General features: G+C 47.4%; 1 long non-coding RNA gene across 1 annotated transcript; it reads right to left on the minus strand.

Moving 5' to 3' along the window:
• Positions 6,043 to 16,298, minus strand: LOC110437412. Its single transcript, XR_002455506.1, has 3 exons — positions 16,149 to 16,298; positions 15,391 to 15,459; positions 6,043 to 6,272 (listed from the first exon to the last, which is right to left on the minus strand). It is a non-coding gene; the product is annotated as an uncharacterized LOC110437412 (long non-coding RNA).

The raw sequence follows: 16,527 nt of genomic DNA on the forward strand, positions 1-16,527 counted from the left end.
GTCCTGAAAGCCTGACCCGTCCGATATATATCTTATGAACGGGGTGCGCCAATCGCGGTCACTTGTTGTCGGAGTGGCATCGTCTATGAGCAGTGCCTCAGTGAGTTGCTTTTCGACCAGGCCTGTGCCCACACTTGGCTCATGGATGTCCTGGACGAAAATACCCCGCGGGATTTGGGCCCGAGATGACCCTAACTTCGACAACGCATCCGCTGCCTGGTTCTTATCCCGGACCACGTGGATGTACTCTATGCCGTAGAAGTTGGTTTCCCATTTGCGAATTTCTTTGCAGTAGAGATCCATCTTCTCGTGGGTTGCGTCCCACTCCTTGTTGAGCTGGTTGATAACTAAAGCAGAGTCGCCATAAACATAGAGTCGTTTGACTCCCAGCTCAACGGCTAGCCTGATGCCGTGCAGGCATGCTTCGTATTCAGCGACATTGTTTGATGCCGGAAAGAGGATCCTAAGGACGTAACGCAGTTTGTCCTTGTTAGGCGACACGAACAGTATCCCAGCGCCGGCGCCGTTGATGTTCAAGGATCCGTCAAAGAACATTGACCAGTGGTCGGAGACATCAGGAACGGGAGGCTCGTTGAGATCCGTCCATTCAGCAATGAAATCGACCAGGGCCTGAGACTTGACTGTGGTGCGGCTCTGGAACTCTAGGGAAAATGGGCATAATTCCATTGCCCATTTTACGATTCTGCCGTTGGCGTCTTTATTACGCAGGATGTCCCCGAGAGGGAAACTGGTGGTGACCAAGACCCGATGGCCGTCGAAGTAGTGCTTCAGCTTTCTTGACGTTATTAGAATGGCGTATATGAGCTTCTGTATTTGTGGGTACCTGGCCTTGGACTCGTTTAAGACTTCGCTTATGAAGTAAATGGGTCTCTGGACCTTGTAGACATGACCTGGCTCTTCTCGTTCGACCACTATTGCCGTGGAAACAACCCTGTCGGTTGCAGCAATGTAAAGGAGTAGGTCTTCATTGGGCTGAGGCGTTGTAAGAACAGGTGGTGAAGTGAGGAAGGTCTTAAGCTGAGTGAACACGGTGTTGGCTTCCTCTGTCCAAGAAAATTTTTCCGACGCTTTCAAGAGTTTGAAGAAAGGGAGGCCTTTTTCTCCTAGTCTTGAGATGAAGCGACTGAGGGCGGTCATACATCCGGTGAGCTTCTGAATATCCTTGACGTTTTTAGGTGGTCGCATGTCGAGTACTACTTTTACTTTTGAAGGATTTGGCCGTATGCCGTCACGACTGACAACGTTGCCGAGCAGTAGACCAGAAGGGACACCGAAGATGCACTTTTTGTGGTTAAGCTTCCACTTGTACCTATTAAGCGCCTTAAAAGTTCGGTCTAAGTTGTCGATTAGGGTGCTTGCATCCCTCGTTTTGACGACGACGTCATCTACATAGGCCTCGACGAGGTCGTCACGAATCTCGTCGTGGAGGCATTGCTGTATGGCCCGTTGATAAGTGGCTCCAGCATTTTTGAGTCCGAATGACATAGTCGTGTAGCAATATGCGCCGAAAGGAGTAATGAAAGATGTTTTGATCTGATCGTCTTCCTTTAGCGAAATCTGGTGATAACCAGAGTAGCAGTCTAAGAAAGAGAGGAGTTCGCATCCGGCCGTTGAGTCGACCACCTCGTCGATGCGAGGGAGACCAAAAGGATCTTTAGGACAGTGTTTATTGAGATCAGTGTAATCAACGCACATTCTCCATTCATTATTCTTTTTGCGTACAAGAACCGGATTGGCGAGCCAATCGGGATGATACACTTCTTTTATGAATCCGGCCGCTAGAAGCCGTGTTATTTCTGTCCTAATAGCCTCCTTTTTGTCACGAGCGAACCGTCGCAGCTTTTGCTTGATTGGTCTTGCGGTCTTCGAGACATTTAAGGAGTGCTCGATCAGGTTTCGCGGGACGCCGGGCATGTCTGCGGGTTTCCATGCGAAAACGCTCACGTTGTCCCTTAGAAACCTGACGAGCGCGTCTTCCTATTTGGGATCCAAATCGACCCCGATGAGGGCCGTCTTCTCGGGGCTGCCGTCGACCAGTTGAACTTCTTTATGCTCCTTGGATTTTGAGTTCTTCCTGGCGGTCTCCTGCTCGGGTAGTCGGAGTTGGTCGGGAGGCAGCTCTGCGGCTTGAGTCGCTGTTTCTGCCATCCGGATAGAAAGGTCAATTGCTTCGGTGATCTTGAAGCTCTCTTCCTCGCAGGTATATGCGGTGTAAACATTGCCTCTGACGGTCAAGACGCCCTTCTCCGTAGGCATTTTGAGGACCAGGTATGAGTAATGCGGAACCGCCATGAATTTTGTCAACGATGGTCGGCCCAGTATGGCGTGGTAGGTCCCATCGAAGTCGGCGACCACAAAGTTGACGAACTCTGTCCGAAAGTGGTCGGGCGTGCCGAATTGGACAGGCAATGTTATCTGTCCGAGGGGCACTAAACTCTGACCTGGCAAAACTCCCCAGAATTGAGCATCATAGGGCTTTAGTTGTGCCGGAGATATCTTGAGAGCGGGCAGGCTGTTGCGGAAGAGGATGTCAATGGAGCTTCCTCCGTCCACGAGGACGCGCTCGAACCTGATGCTGTTGATGCAAGGGTCCAGGATTAGAGGGAAACGACCTGGCTCTGGTATAGCAGCCCATTGATCCTTCCTGCTGAAGGAGATCTCCCTATGCGACCACGGGGGAAACTTTGGGTCTGCGATCAGACCATCGGCGCTGTCGATGTTGAGACAGGCTCTCTTTAGTAGCTTTCTTTCCCGCTTAGATTCGATGGAGACCTTGCCTCCGAAGATAGAGTGGACCACGTCGGTGGGACTGACATATTGATGTCGGGGATCCCTGTCTTGGTCCTCGTCCTCGTCTTCGTGGTCATGCCCGTCCTGTTTTCCATTTTTCTTGGCGGAGTCGTCTTGGGCGGCTCGGCGTGTATAGATGCTTTTGAGGACGCGGCACTCTTCCATGGTGTGATTAGACTTTGGATGCAGGCACGGTCCCTTCAACGTTTTGTTGTAGTCTTCTTGGTAGTCCCGTCGCCCGTTGGGACGCTTGACCGTATTCACTTCGTGGTCGTGGTCGCGGGGGCGCTTTCCTCTGAAATCGTCGCGATTGTCGCGCCGCCTATCCCAAGCTTCTCTGTGATCACGGTTGTCGGGGCGGCGGTGGTTCCTGTTGTCGAAACGACCGCGACTGTCGTCTCGCCGGGGAGGCTGGTCGGGACCTCTCGCATCGTCCCGGATTAGCTTTTCCGCGTCGTCAGCATCGGCGTAGTTTTTAGCCGTGGCAAGGAGTTCGGCCATCGTTGTTGGCCTTTTGCGCAGCAGCTTGTTCCTCAGTGCTTCATGGAAGCGCAGGCCTTTAATGAAGGCAGAGATGGCCTCGTCGTGGGAAATCTTCGGGATCTTAAGGCGCATATCCGAGAATCGTCGGATGTAATCGCGCAAAGGTTCATTTTTTCTGTCCCTTATCCTTTCGAGGTCGTACTTGTTTCCAGGCTGCTCGCATGTAGCGATGAAGTTGTCGATGAAAGCCTGGCGTAGCTCTTCCCAAGAGTCGAAGGAGTCCTCGGGCAGACCAAGGAGCCATTGATGACCAGCCTGGTCGAGGACTACTGGGAAGTAGTTGGCCATGACGTGTTCGTCCCCTGCGGCTGATCGGACGGCGATTTCGTAGAGAGTGATCCAGTTCTCTGGGTTTTCCTTGCCGTCGTACTTTTTGAGTTTCTCGAGCTTGAAATTGCGAGGCCACACGACCTGGCGGAGGTGCGAGGAGAACTGTCTCAGGCCCGGGGGGCCGTGCGTTGCATCATACTCGATACGGCGCAGGTTTTCGTGGACTGCTCTCTCCGTGGCGCGCCTGTTGATGCGGTCTCGGGCATCTTTGGGAGGGATGTTATATCGAAGATCCCTGTGCTGGTTTACTTCTTGGCCACGCCTGCGATTCTGCTCGCGTTGACCGCCGTCATTACGCCGTGAATCTGTTCGATTGTTGTCGGGGGAACGGCTGCGATGGTGCCTGCTGGGCTGCGGTGATGTCCGGCTACGGTGAGTCTGGTCGGAGGCAGCCTCTGTATAAGAGACGGCCTGGACTCTTTTGAGCAGAGTGGCTGTCTGTCCCATCGCGGCGATCAGGTGTGCTCGGACACTAGTTCGGACCCCTTGGCACTCAGGGGTATCAGGGAGCCGATCCAAATTAGCCATGGCGACAGCCACGTTGGCGCTTGGTGTTTTGTGGACTGGCTGGTCCCCGACCATATCGAAAGCGTCGCTGAGGTTTTGTGGCGGAATTTGTCGTTCCTCGTCCGCGCGTCGTCGGGCGCGATCGGCGTTACGCTGCTCGCGGAGCTGCCTCTGCTCGTCTGTTTCTCCGTCAACAACCGGCTCGTCGGCGCTGACGTTGAAAACGATATCTCCTCGCCGGGGTGGGAAGACCGGGAAACGTGGGAAACCCGGAGGGTGTGACGGGAAATCCAAGTCGTAGTCCTCATCCTCGGAGTTTATGACTTCAGTGGGAACGGAACCAGTGCTCGAATTTGTGCTGGAAGCCTGGCCGTCCCGTAACTCTTGGATCGTTACCATGTTGACGTAATGTCGAGCTAGTCGACCGCTCCCCTTTGGCACCCAACCAGCTTTGTTAAAGAGGGATCGGACGTGTCTCGAGTAGAGAGAGGCCGAGTTGTTCAGACCGCGAGGGTAATCTTCCTCCGGGTTGACCTTGATCTTGACAGATCGTCCTGAGGGAGTCGAGGTTATCGCCAAGGACGTTCCCAGCCGTTCGTGCGTAGTGACACGAGTTGGCCAGTGGGATTTGAAAAAATCCGTTGAGGCGGCTTGATCAGGCTGGCGTAGGATTCCATCTACAAGCTGGGAAGCTTCAAGTAGCTTGGAGTCGGCGCGGTCAAGTGCCCGGAGAAGTTCTGAGCAGTCGATCCTCCTTCCCTTGTAGAGCGGGGATGGTGGTCGGGTGCTCGGAGTCGTCACCCGAGTGGTCGGAGCCGACGTGATCCTAGATTGGATCTGGGTTCCTTCCGAAACCGTAGTCGTGAGACCATCGCCGCGCGTCGTCCACGTGATCTGGCCGACGGTGAACGTGAGGCCTTCAGGAACGGCCGCGGAAGCTGGAATTGTGACCATCTTGTTCGTCGGGGAAGTTGTACGCACACCCCCTACCTGGCGCGCCACTGTCGACGAAAGCTGGTCGGCAGTCTACCTTGGGGTATACCCACGGTAGTAGTTTATCGGTAGACGGTGAGCAAACTACGAACTCGATGGTGACGCAAGACACGAACAAGCTTTTTATCCAGGTTCGGCCGCCGAGTTGGCGTAATACCTACGTCATGCGTCTGATTGTATTGATTTGTGTTAAGAGAATATGATGTCCTAGGGGGGTCCCTTGCCTCTCCTTATATAGTCCGGAGGGCAGGGTTACAGATCTGGAAACTAATCCTAGTCGGTTACAATTGCCATAGATAGTTCGATATCAATTCCTATTCTAACCGACTAGAATCCTGTTTGATCTCCACGTCTTATTTCCTTGCGCGGAACTTCGAGCTGTCGGATCAAACCTTGAGCTTGTCTCGTAATGAGCCAAGCCTCCTGGCCCAAGTCTAGCCGTAAGGGTATAGGGGTTTATACCCCCACAAATAGTACAATCCAGACGAAGTTGAGGGAATTCTTTCGAGAGTATCTCTGCCATATCCGTTATCCTTTGTAATGAGGAGGAACTCCTCATTATTTTGGTGATGGGTTTCGATATGATACCCATTTTTGCGGGTATCTCTATAACTCAATAAGGTACGAGTTGAATCAGGATACAGAAGTGCATCCTCGATTGTAATCGTTGTACCCATAGGGAGCGTAATAATGGCCCTACCAGAGCCTGCTATTACGGCATCGCGTCCAGTGATTGTTAAAACATTTCCTTTGCTCTTGGTGAGAGTTTGAAAATATTTTATTTCCCTGAGTATAGAGTTAGTGGTGCCTGAAACGACCTGATTTTCCACGAAGGGGAAAATCCACATAGTCGAAGTGTAAAATGACCATTTAAATCAAATTACCCAATTCCAGTTGATAATCATCATCCATACATCGTACAAAAGCATTAAGAATAGAGAGTATTACATTATTACATTGCCACATGGCAGAAACAAAATCTAAATTATCAACCGGAACAGCTCGATAGATGCGGAAGGTAGAAACTCCATCGACTTGAGCGAAGGCACGAATCCCCTAGTCGCTATATCCCTCGGAATCATAAGAACCTGTATGCCAAAGTATCAGTACGATTTGTACTGGCCACTCCCACCCTATGCGCTTGCTTTGTGGAATTGGATGCAAATAAGGTAAATTGAAGAGGCCTAAATGGGGCTCTAGTTTTCCTATGCAATAGTAATCAAGTTTTAAATATAGTAATAGTCAAGTTTTAACACAACCCAAACCCATACACCATCCATCACCCTCCATTCCATACCATCCCAAACCATCCCATATCCATCTCCATCACCAACACCAACATAACCCACACTCAGGTCGACATGCCAACTCCCACTCGGCGTGTCTCAGCGGCCCACAGCCCTCAACCTATGGCTCGCGGCCGGAAGTATCTCTCGGGGAAGGTAGAACACTCCTCTCTCTAGTCTAGTGAAAACAGAACACAGGAAGGGTCCATAGCCGAGAGGATGGCATATGTATCGATCGATCAACCATACACTCTGCAAAGGTTTTACTAATCCACAAGATCCTCCTTCATCGCTGGCCGTCACCAACTAGGCTCATTCCGGGCGCCTGCCGGCCTAGGACAATGCCACTCTACCTCTCAACCCTGGAACACCCCACCTGGAGTGGCTGAAACTGTGAAGTCATGTCCCCTGTCCCGAATAGGGAGCCATGATCGTCTCGGGAGGGTGTGAGACCAACCTGCCCGTACCTCCCTAACACATTGTTGACGGTCCTTAATGCTCACATTTAACCATCAACTAATCATGGAAAAGGATCCAAATGCAACCAACACCTAGACTTAGGGTTTTATCTGACAGAATTCCACGAGTTTTGGTGTTTGTCTATTTCTGCAGGGGTTATCAGGAAATATGGAAGAAAGGCCCACACGTTGGGTTTACATAGAGATATTAACGTGCCGCGCAATTTTCTATCATCTAGAAGACTCCAGAAGCCACGGGACCGAAGCGGAAGCCGAGAGGCCTCAGGGACAGGGCGCCCGCCCTAGTCCTGAGGGCGCCCGCCCACCTCTTTCCACCAATCAGGGTGAAGTTCGAGGATCATGCTCCACCGACCTAATACTTCAAGGAAAACCACACGATCAATGTCGGTTTGATCCGACGGCCCAGATTCACTTGAAGGGACAATAAAACCAGACCCCCCTGGCCCCTGGAGATCATACCTCTTCTACAGAATCAAAGCTAGGGTTTCAATTCTTCATCCAAGTAGAGAGGATCCCTCTAGTTCTTCTAGTTCTACCTCTAGTTCATCTAGATCTAGTTCTAGTTCATCTAGTTCTAGTTCTAGTTCTTCTAGTTCTAGTTCTAGTTCTAGTTAGTTCTAGTTGTAATCTAGAAAATAGGGAGAGAGAAGAGGAGAGCGGAGGAGGAGCCGGATCTGTCGGATCTTCCTCAACATTGTACTTTTGCAGCATCTGGTTCGTTCTTCATCGTTCTCCAGGTTCTTCAATTCATAATCCTAAGTTCTCTAATTACTTTTATTTACATTCAAGTTATTTATTGGATTCCCGCTTGCATGAAGTGCTCTAATCTTTGAAACATTAGAGTAGTAATTAATAGATTAGACGTGGTGTTTAGTCTTGCAATTACCTGGAATTGCACCCAATCCCGCGGATTGTTGTGGTAGCCTTAGGGTAGTGACAGCCCTAACGGTCGACGTATTCCACCACGTTCGGATCGGTGTTTGTAGGACCGTAGTCAGACCTTCCTAGCCCCCTTCTCATCTCTTTCTGTGGTTAGTGCTCTGATGTCCCGAAATAGATAATCTTGAAGTAATTCTTGATTCTTAGATCAAATAGAGAACTCTCAGGAAACTTCCTCTCTTCCCACCAAAAACAATTATATAGTTATCCTTGGGCGATCTTGGGTCTTAATTAGTACACTCACATTCTCTGTGGAAAATCGATACTCTGGAACACTCCCGGGTGAAGGCTACATCGGTATCCGTGCGCTTGCGGATTTTTCTGTTTGTGTTTAAAATACCCAACAAGCTTTCTGGCGCCGTTGCCGGGGAACGGTAGCTGTGCTAGTTTCGAACCAAGTCGTCCGTGTATCCTTTTTCTTTTCCTATTTTATCACACTCACCTTACCATTTTCACCACACCACATGGATTTCACTCTAAGCATTAATGAGCATGGAATTTATTTCATAGCCACTTCATTTACTCCATGCTCATATGCAACATCTTCACAATCCATTGGTCTCTCCAACATCACCACATTCGAGATCTCCAACCCCCACTTCCTTCCTATTTATAAAAACTTTAAAAGGGCGGTTGTCGATGCATATGTCTATAATAAATTTTGCAGATCTCGTTGACTTGATCTTGATATAGGTCAGCGTTGGAGGGGAAACCACTTCGCCGACATAAATTGATGGTTTCCCAAGGACAAGCTTAGTGTCCTAAAACAAGCACTGATTAGATTATAACATGAGCTTTTAATTATTTGCAACATTACCTTGTGTATTGAGCATATAAGGATAATTGTAAAAATATTCCTTCGGGTATTCTTGTCACTAACCTTTCCAGGATTGGAGCAAGAAGATCGGATGAATGACAAGCACAAGGTATGTACAACCAATCATCATACAACATTGAATTAAATTCATCCAAACTTGAATTTTGCAAAATTCAAGCTTGGGGGAGTACTTTACATAAAAACATCATTTGTCATGTTGCTATGTTGGTTGTCCCTACCTTTGAGACATGCTCAATTTGTTAAATACTAATCACACTACTTTATCTCCACTTGAGTAGATCTCTATAAATGTTCTCATGCTACCTTTATTTGCTTTAGTATATGTCTAGGTTTGGAGTAGTTTCATTTATCTCTTAATTAAGCATGGTGCTTAGCTTAGGAATGATGCTCTTACTTCCAAGGGGTTTTAAATTAAGCATGGTGCTTAGGTTAAAATGCCCTCTTAAATCAAATTAGACATGGTGTCTAGGTTGATTTTTGAGCCGATAGTATGCTATAGTAGATATTGGATATTTTGTTGGACTAACCCCTACAGGGAAACTTTCAATATCGACCTGGGAAGTCCTGAGACAAACTCACATTGGAGACAAAGAGAGACACACATGAAGTTAAACAATTTACACAAGGAAGACATAGCTCACAAGAGATGATCCATGGAGGGTGCCACCAACACGATGCACAACCGCTAAGAGAGGAAAGCTTCCACAAGGTGATACTGTACCATCACTCTTCAAGTAAGGTAACATCTTAAGGTACTTGACTATCACTTCTATAAGCTTCTCCTTATTTCTGGCATTCACATGAGTAAAAGAGACAAACATGTAAGATTTACAACTCTAGATTAACCAACCCAATCGATTCAATATGTTTAGTCCTTCTACCTTTGTGATCCCACACTCTTAATCATATAAGCTAAAATGTTGCACACTCAATCTTTGGAAGATATATATAAAAAAACAAACAACATAAGTATAGATAGATTATCTTTCCATTAGGTTGAGTGATCTGATCTGACGAATGTTTTAAATGCTACAGTCATGATCTTATTATCCATCAACTTTGTCTTGCTCACTATGCTTGAGGTTAGAGAAGAGCAAATACACATTTTGGTTCTGTTGGTGTTTTCCACCAACAGGGCCCATGCACTTGATCTCTGCCTTGTCTCTATGAGCAGGTACATTTTGAGCGAAATATGAAGCACTTTTACAACTCCCAGACTCCACCAAGTGAAGAACCTAGATCTACGAGCACAAACACACTGGAGAGACTAGACACTAAGGCAATCAATGCCCTGAGATGGAGTAACCCCGTTGTGGAAGTAATTACTGACCTTCTGCCGGTCAAGAGAGGCGATCCGGGACGTACCGTCATCCCGATCTCCATCGGCATGGTGAACTTCCCAGAAGCACTCTGCGACTTTGGCTCCAGCGTCAACATTATGCCCAGGGTACTCTATGAAAAATTCTTTACACATCCTTTCCTAGAAACAACCATGTGTTTGCAGCTTGCAGATCAGGCACTAAGTTTCCCAAAGGGAATATTGAAGAACCTCTACGTCCGAGTTGGTACCTTATACGCTCCAGCAGACTTCGTGGTGATAGAGACTGATACTGATGAGAGGGCACCCATCATCCTAGGGAGGCCATTCCTGAACACCTCGGGAGCTGTCATCTACGCTAGTGCTGTCAAGATCAGTTTCTACATCAAGGGAAGGACGGAGACGTTTTCCTTCAAGAACAAGACTACACAAATCTCAGAGCAATCCTGACATGAAACAAGGAAGAGGACCAACAGGAGGAACAGGAACAAGCAAATGTGGACCAAGTCAGCAAAGATGGTCACTGCAGTTCAAGGAGGTCAAGATCGTCGACTTAAGTCACCGTTCCTAACCAAAAAGGATGACTCTGGTATCCCAAGCATCCAGTGCTCCATTAATAGATACAACTTCTAGAAGACGCTTTGCGACACCAGGTCAAGCGTCAACATAATGGCTGCAGTCACCTATCAACTCCTGTTCGGAACCATACCCCTAAAACCAACATACATTTAGCTTCAGATGGAAGATCAGACATTCCGAAAGGTTGAAGGTTATTGACATGGGAGAAGACGAGTACGATCCACCCATCATCCTTGGAAGACCGTTCCTCAGCACTGTTAAAGCAATCATCTAGATTGGAACCAGAGAAGTCCACATGCACTTGCCCTCTAACAAGGTACGCCGCTGTTTTACTGACCCTAACTATATAGTTGAAGACTCTAAGCAGGTCAGTATAAAGAAGACGATGCAACCGCAACCAGAGGAGGCAAATCATCAAGGATGGATGGGCAGACTATGAAGGAGAAGTGGTAAGGTCTGAAGACATACATCTTGAACAGAACTATCCTGAGGAGACCGTAGCACCGAGTCAGGTGTGTAGAGAGAAGATAGTTATACACGAAGAGGAGGCGCCGCCGGAATCACCGACTACGCCACCCAACGAATCCCAGGACAACAGAAAAAACGGAGAGTCTCATTCGGAGGACTTAAAAACACCGGACGCCTTGCCAAGAGGTAAACTTGGTAGTTATCTTTTTCCTTTCAATTATTTAAAATTGTTTGCTTAGTTAATCAGGTTTATGATATCTTGAAAAGAAAATAAAAATGTTAAAAATAGTAAGCCCCATGTGAGTATGCTCATGGCATAAAACCCATAAGTACATTCACTGTGATGGCATAAAAATGAAATAAATATATTCCTATCCTATACAAATAAAATTATAAAAAAATAAATTTATGATCCTACTAAAGAGAGTAACATTTATTGAGGAGGCTCAACATGATAAAGGCTAGATATTTATGCTAACACTTAACTACTTCCACAAAGCTTTGTTGTCTATTTGAGCTCCACAGAATTCAAGGATCAAAGAAGACTAGTAGACAGAGGACATCCTAATCATTGTCAGGGTGCTGCCGACATTCAAATACAACTCCGCCACCTGCTAGCTACATCAGAAGAGATTACGTCAAAATCCAGCTTGGGGGAGAGCACCCCCATTTATCCAGCTAAGTATTCTACTCACGTTTATACTTTACTCTAATAATAAAAAGATGCATAATCATATAAACCCAAATAACGATTCTGTGCTTACATATATATCTTTGCTTAGTTTGCTAAATAAATAAATAAATAAAGTTTGCTATGAACCCTCATGATAAGCTCTCACATGGAAATGATGAATAGTTGCTCTGCCATAACTAGTTTTCAAAATTGAAATCACTCTCAAGTTTAGGTATGACTGGTATTAATTAAGATTTGCTCTAAACCTAAACTTGTGGGGAGAGTACTTGATCTAAAGTCTAAGTCGTTAACGGATACGATATGGGAAGGTTGAGCTGCTGTTTATCTGTTCCTAGAGATGCTAGAATTCTGGAGAATTTTATCTTTGAAAATCTTGAAAATGTTGCATGATGAGTTCCTGTATGATGAGAGTTTAAATTCCTACCACAGCCATATATACATGCTTGTTAGACTATGAACCACACATTTACTTTTTACTGCTTATGAGCATTGAGTGTGGTCAAGCTGTGTAGACCCTTAGGAGCTTGTCATGTGGTTAAATCAAGATTCACTTGCACGTTCACTCACACATGCTACTTCTACTCCAGAAGTACCATCCACATATATCCATCCATTTCCATCTCCAGAACCACCCAAAAATATTCTACTCCTAATCCGGGAGAGAATAGCCAAAAATATTTCTGTTTTTCCCCTGTGAAATAAATGCTCAAGTTATCTTGTTACTACCACTTGTTATATTATTTCAGGAGATGAGTGCTCTAAAAAAAGAAAAAAAAGAGAGAAAAAAAAAGATACGAGGAAATAAAAAGGGGCAAGTGCCCGGAACCTCGAAAGAAAAGAAAAAGTGAGACGAGAGGTAAAAATGGACAAGTGTCTGACAGTAGAATTAGGGGTACAAGATACCCACCTGAGAGAAAAGAAAAAGAAAATATAGAGCATCTCATTCTCCTCAAAAAGTTTCAAAAGAGCAAGAAAGGTATGTATCCCCTCAAAAGAGCACAAGTAGAATTAGACTTTCACCATTGTTATCACCATCATACACCATTCATTCGCCACACATGCACATCTTGATTTGACTTATTGACTTGTTCTTCTGGATCCATGGTTTGACTATGCAATAAATGTCTTGTAAGTATGTATTAGCTGTCTCCCACCTATGAGCTCCAGATATCAAAAGCCTTATTAGAGTAGGGTGAGAGAGAAGGCAATGCCACTATGCCTCATACCAAAAATACCACATACTTTGAGAGAAGGCATACACCATTACTACCTTGGTAAGGATCCAGAAATACCACAAAAGAGAGACTAGAGAGAGTCATACAAGGAATCTCTGAGTTTTATTTGAAAATCTACAAAAACCCTAGAGCTATAGCTGATCAAGAATAAGAGACATGGCACTTGACTAGACTGTTCTATCTTTTAACTACTCAAGACAGAAGTGACGGTTACAAGTCCCATGGTGAAAGGTAAATGAGTAAGTTTTAAGTCTTAACAGTTTACTCTAACCAGAGATGAGATCTTGTTTAAACGCATGTGTATCTTTAAGTTATGAAACCACTGCAGAAACGCTTGAGTTCATCTTTGCTCAGGGACGAGCAAAGGTTAAGCTTGAGGGAGCTTGTTGACGGTCCTTAATGCTCACATTTAACCATCAACTAATCATGGAAAAGGATCCAAATGCAACCAACACCTAGACTTAGGGTTTTATCTGACAGAATTCCACGAGTTTTGGTGTTTGTCTATTTCTGCAGGGGTTATCAGGAAATATGGAAGAAAGGCCCACACGTCGGGTTTACATAGAGATATTAACGTGCCGCGCAATTTTCTATCATCTAGAAGACTCCAGAAGCCACGGGACCGAAGCAGAAGCCGAGAGGCCTCAGGGACAGGGCGCCCGCCCTAGTCCTGAGGGCGCCCGCCCACCTCTTTCCACCAATCACGGTGAAGTTCGAGGATCATGCTCCACCGACCTAATACTTCAAGGAAAACCACACGATCAATGTCGGTTTGATCCGACGGCCCAGATTCACTTGAAGGGACTATAAAACCAGACCCCCCCTGGCCCCTAGAGATCATACCTCTTCTACAGAATCAAAGCTAGGGTTTCAATTCTTCATCCAAGTAGAGAGGATCCCTCTAGTTCTTCTAGTTCTACCTCTAGTTCATCTAGATCTAGTTCTAGTTCATCTAGTTCTAGTTCTAGTTCTTCTAGTTCTAGTTCTAGTTAGTTCTAGTTGTAATCTAGAAAATAGAGAGAGAGAAGAGGAGAGCGGAGGAGGAGCCGGATCTGTCGGATCTTCCTCAACATTGTACTTTTGCAGCATCTGGTTCGTTCTTCATCGTTCTCCAGGTTCTTCAATTCATAATCCTGAGTTCTCTAATTACTTTTATTTACATTCAAGTTATTTATTGGATTCCCGCTTGCATCAAGTGCTCTAATCTTTGAAACATTAGAGTAGTAATTAACAGATTAGACGTGGTGTTTAGTCTTGCAATTACCTGGAATTGCACCCAATCCTGCGGATTGTTGTGGTAGCCTTAGGGTAGTGACAGCCCTAACGGTCGACGTATTCCACCACGTTCGGATCGGTGTTTGTAGGACCGTAGTCAGACCTTCCTAGCCCCCTTCTCATCTCTTTCTGTGGTTAGTGCTCTGATGTCCCGAAATAGATAATCTTGAAGTAATTCTTGATTCTTAGATCAAATAGAGAACTCTCAGGAAACTTCCTCTCTTCCCACCAAAAACAATTATATAGTTATCCTTGGGCGATCTTGGGTCTTAATTAGTACACTCACGTTCTCTGTGGAAAATCGATACTCTGGAATACTCCCGGGTGAAGGCTACATCGGTATCCGTGCGCTTGCGGATTTTTCTGTTTGCGTTTAAAATACCCAACACACATCCTCGCCTAGTAGTAGTGGCATCACCCTACCTGGTGGTTCGGCCGTCTCCCCCCCATGGGAAGCGAGTGGAAAGTAAGGATTCCTATGATCCGGTTACTAGCACTGTCAGTCCTTAAGTTTGACCAAGCTGGAATATCTTCATCAGGGTTTCCATTTAACGTGCCACCACAGCACCCCCACCCGAAGCTCCTCCCGCCGGAGGCTTATACCGAGTTCACCTCACATGCATCTCCCCGCATAATTACCCGCCACAGGTAAACCCAACAGGAATGTCCAGTTCATTCCACGGCGTGACTCGCCCCACAGGCTCGTCGTAGATCCCAGCCTGGTCGACTCAACCCTCACCCTCCACACACCCAAGACACACGCCAAGACCACCACATATCCTCACCATAAGCCCCAGATCCAACACGATCTCCCGGTTCGACTTCCCAAGCCAAACCCATCCCTCAGGTTCTCCATCGGCGTCACATCATCGATATAAAGCCGAAGGATATAAATATGGTAGAAATATAATGAAAGCGCGTGTCTAATCTATCAGCGGGTGAGCAGGGTGATAGGTAAAACAAGTAGGGTATAAGAATAGTAAATCTACTATGCAACCTTATAGCAGTAGTTATATCAACAGAAATATAAAGCACTAGCAATGCTAATATTTGCAATGCGTAATGGGATCTACGAAAATGGGTGGGATGTGGCACCTTCGGAGTAGTCGTCGCCTAACTCCTCCCGATACTCATGGTCCTCGTCAGTCTGATCCTCCTCCGACTCTGCACGTGGATTATTGGTCGCGGAAGCGACCCCTATAGATGAGCACAAAGAACGAATAACAGCGAAAAGATCCAAATGCACACAAGAAGTTTATCATCAAGTAGAAATTTATTTTATATAAATTTCGATGTTTGTGTAACATTCAGAGTTCGTATGATCGAGATATCTGGCATTTGTCTAATGTATTAAATAAAACCTTAAAATTAATTAATGAAAAGCTGGTGGACTATAGCTCTATTGTGTAGATCCTGTCGAGACGAACCCGACGCAAGTTGAATCGCCTAAATCGGAGTTAAATCGAGAAGGTTATGCATTCTCAAAGTTTATTCCAATTTATTAAAAGAAAAACCATTTTCTTTCTCTCCTTACGTGCGTGGGCCAAAACTAGGCAAGGCCTGCTTGGTTGCCCTCCTCTCGGGCCAGCGCTGCGGGCGACCTCGTGGGCCGAAAGGGGGGTCAAGGCCCATGCGGCTTCTCCCCTTGTCCCAGCGTGCGTGCGAGCGAGGCAGGAGCGACGGCGGCGTTCGTGGCGCGCACGGGAGCAGAGGTCACGGCTGTGCGCGGCGCGACGACGGCGGTGTTCGGCGCGCGCGGGGGCGCGCGTGGCGTGCGGCGAGCGCAGCGTGGCGCGGCTGTGCGCGGCGCGACGGCGGCGGTGTGGATCAGGGGGTGAAACGCGGCGGCTTACCAGCGGTGCAGGGCGCGGCGTCGAGGTCCGGAGCGGGGCGCGGGGACGACGGCAGCAGGGAACGGCGGCGTCGGTGTTGTGGCGAGGTGGCGCGGCGCGTCGACGGGGATCGCGACGACGGTGCGGCGTTCGGCGGCGCGCTTGGCGCGGCAGCGGCGGTCGGCGCGGAGGCGAAGTGGCGTGGTGCGCGTGGTAGAGCGGTCGGCGATGCGGCTTCGGTGGGGGCTCCTTATGGAGCTCGAGGATGCTCTCCCGTGGATGAGCTTGGTCCTCGCAGGGCGTGGGCGCGAGCGGTGGAGCTCAGTCTTGCATGTGTCGCGGGCGCGAGCGGTGGACGCATGGCGTGGGCGCGAGTGGTGGAGCTCGGTCCTGCATGCAT

Source organism: Sorghum bicolor, chromosome 7 (genome assembly GCF_000003195.3).
Source record: "Sorghum bicolor cultivar BTx623 chromosome 7, Sorghum_bicolor_NCBIv3, whole genome shotgun sequence".
NCBI lineage: Eukaryota > Viridiplantae > Streptophyta > Magnoliopsida > Poales > Poaceae > Sorghum > Sorghum bicolor.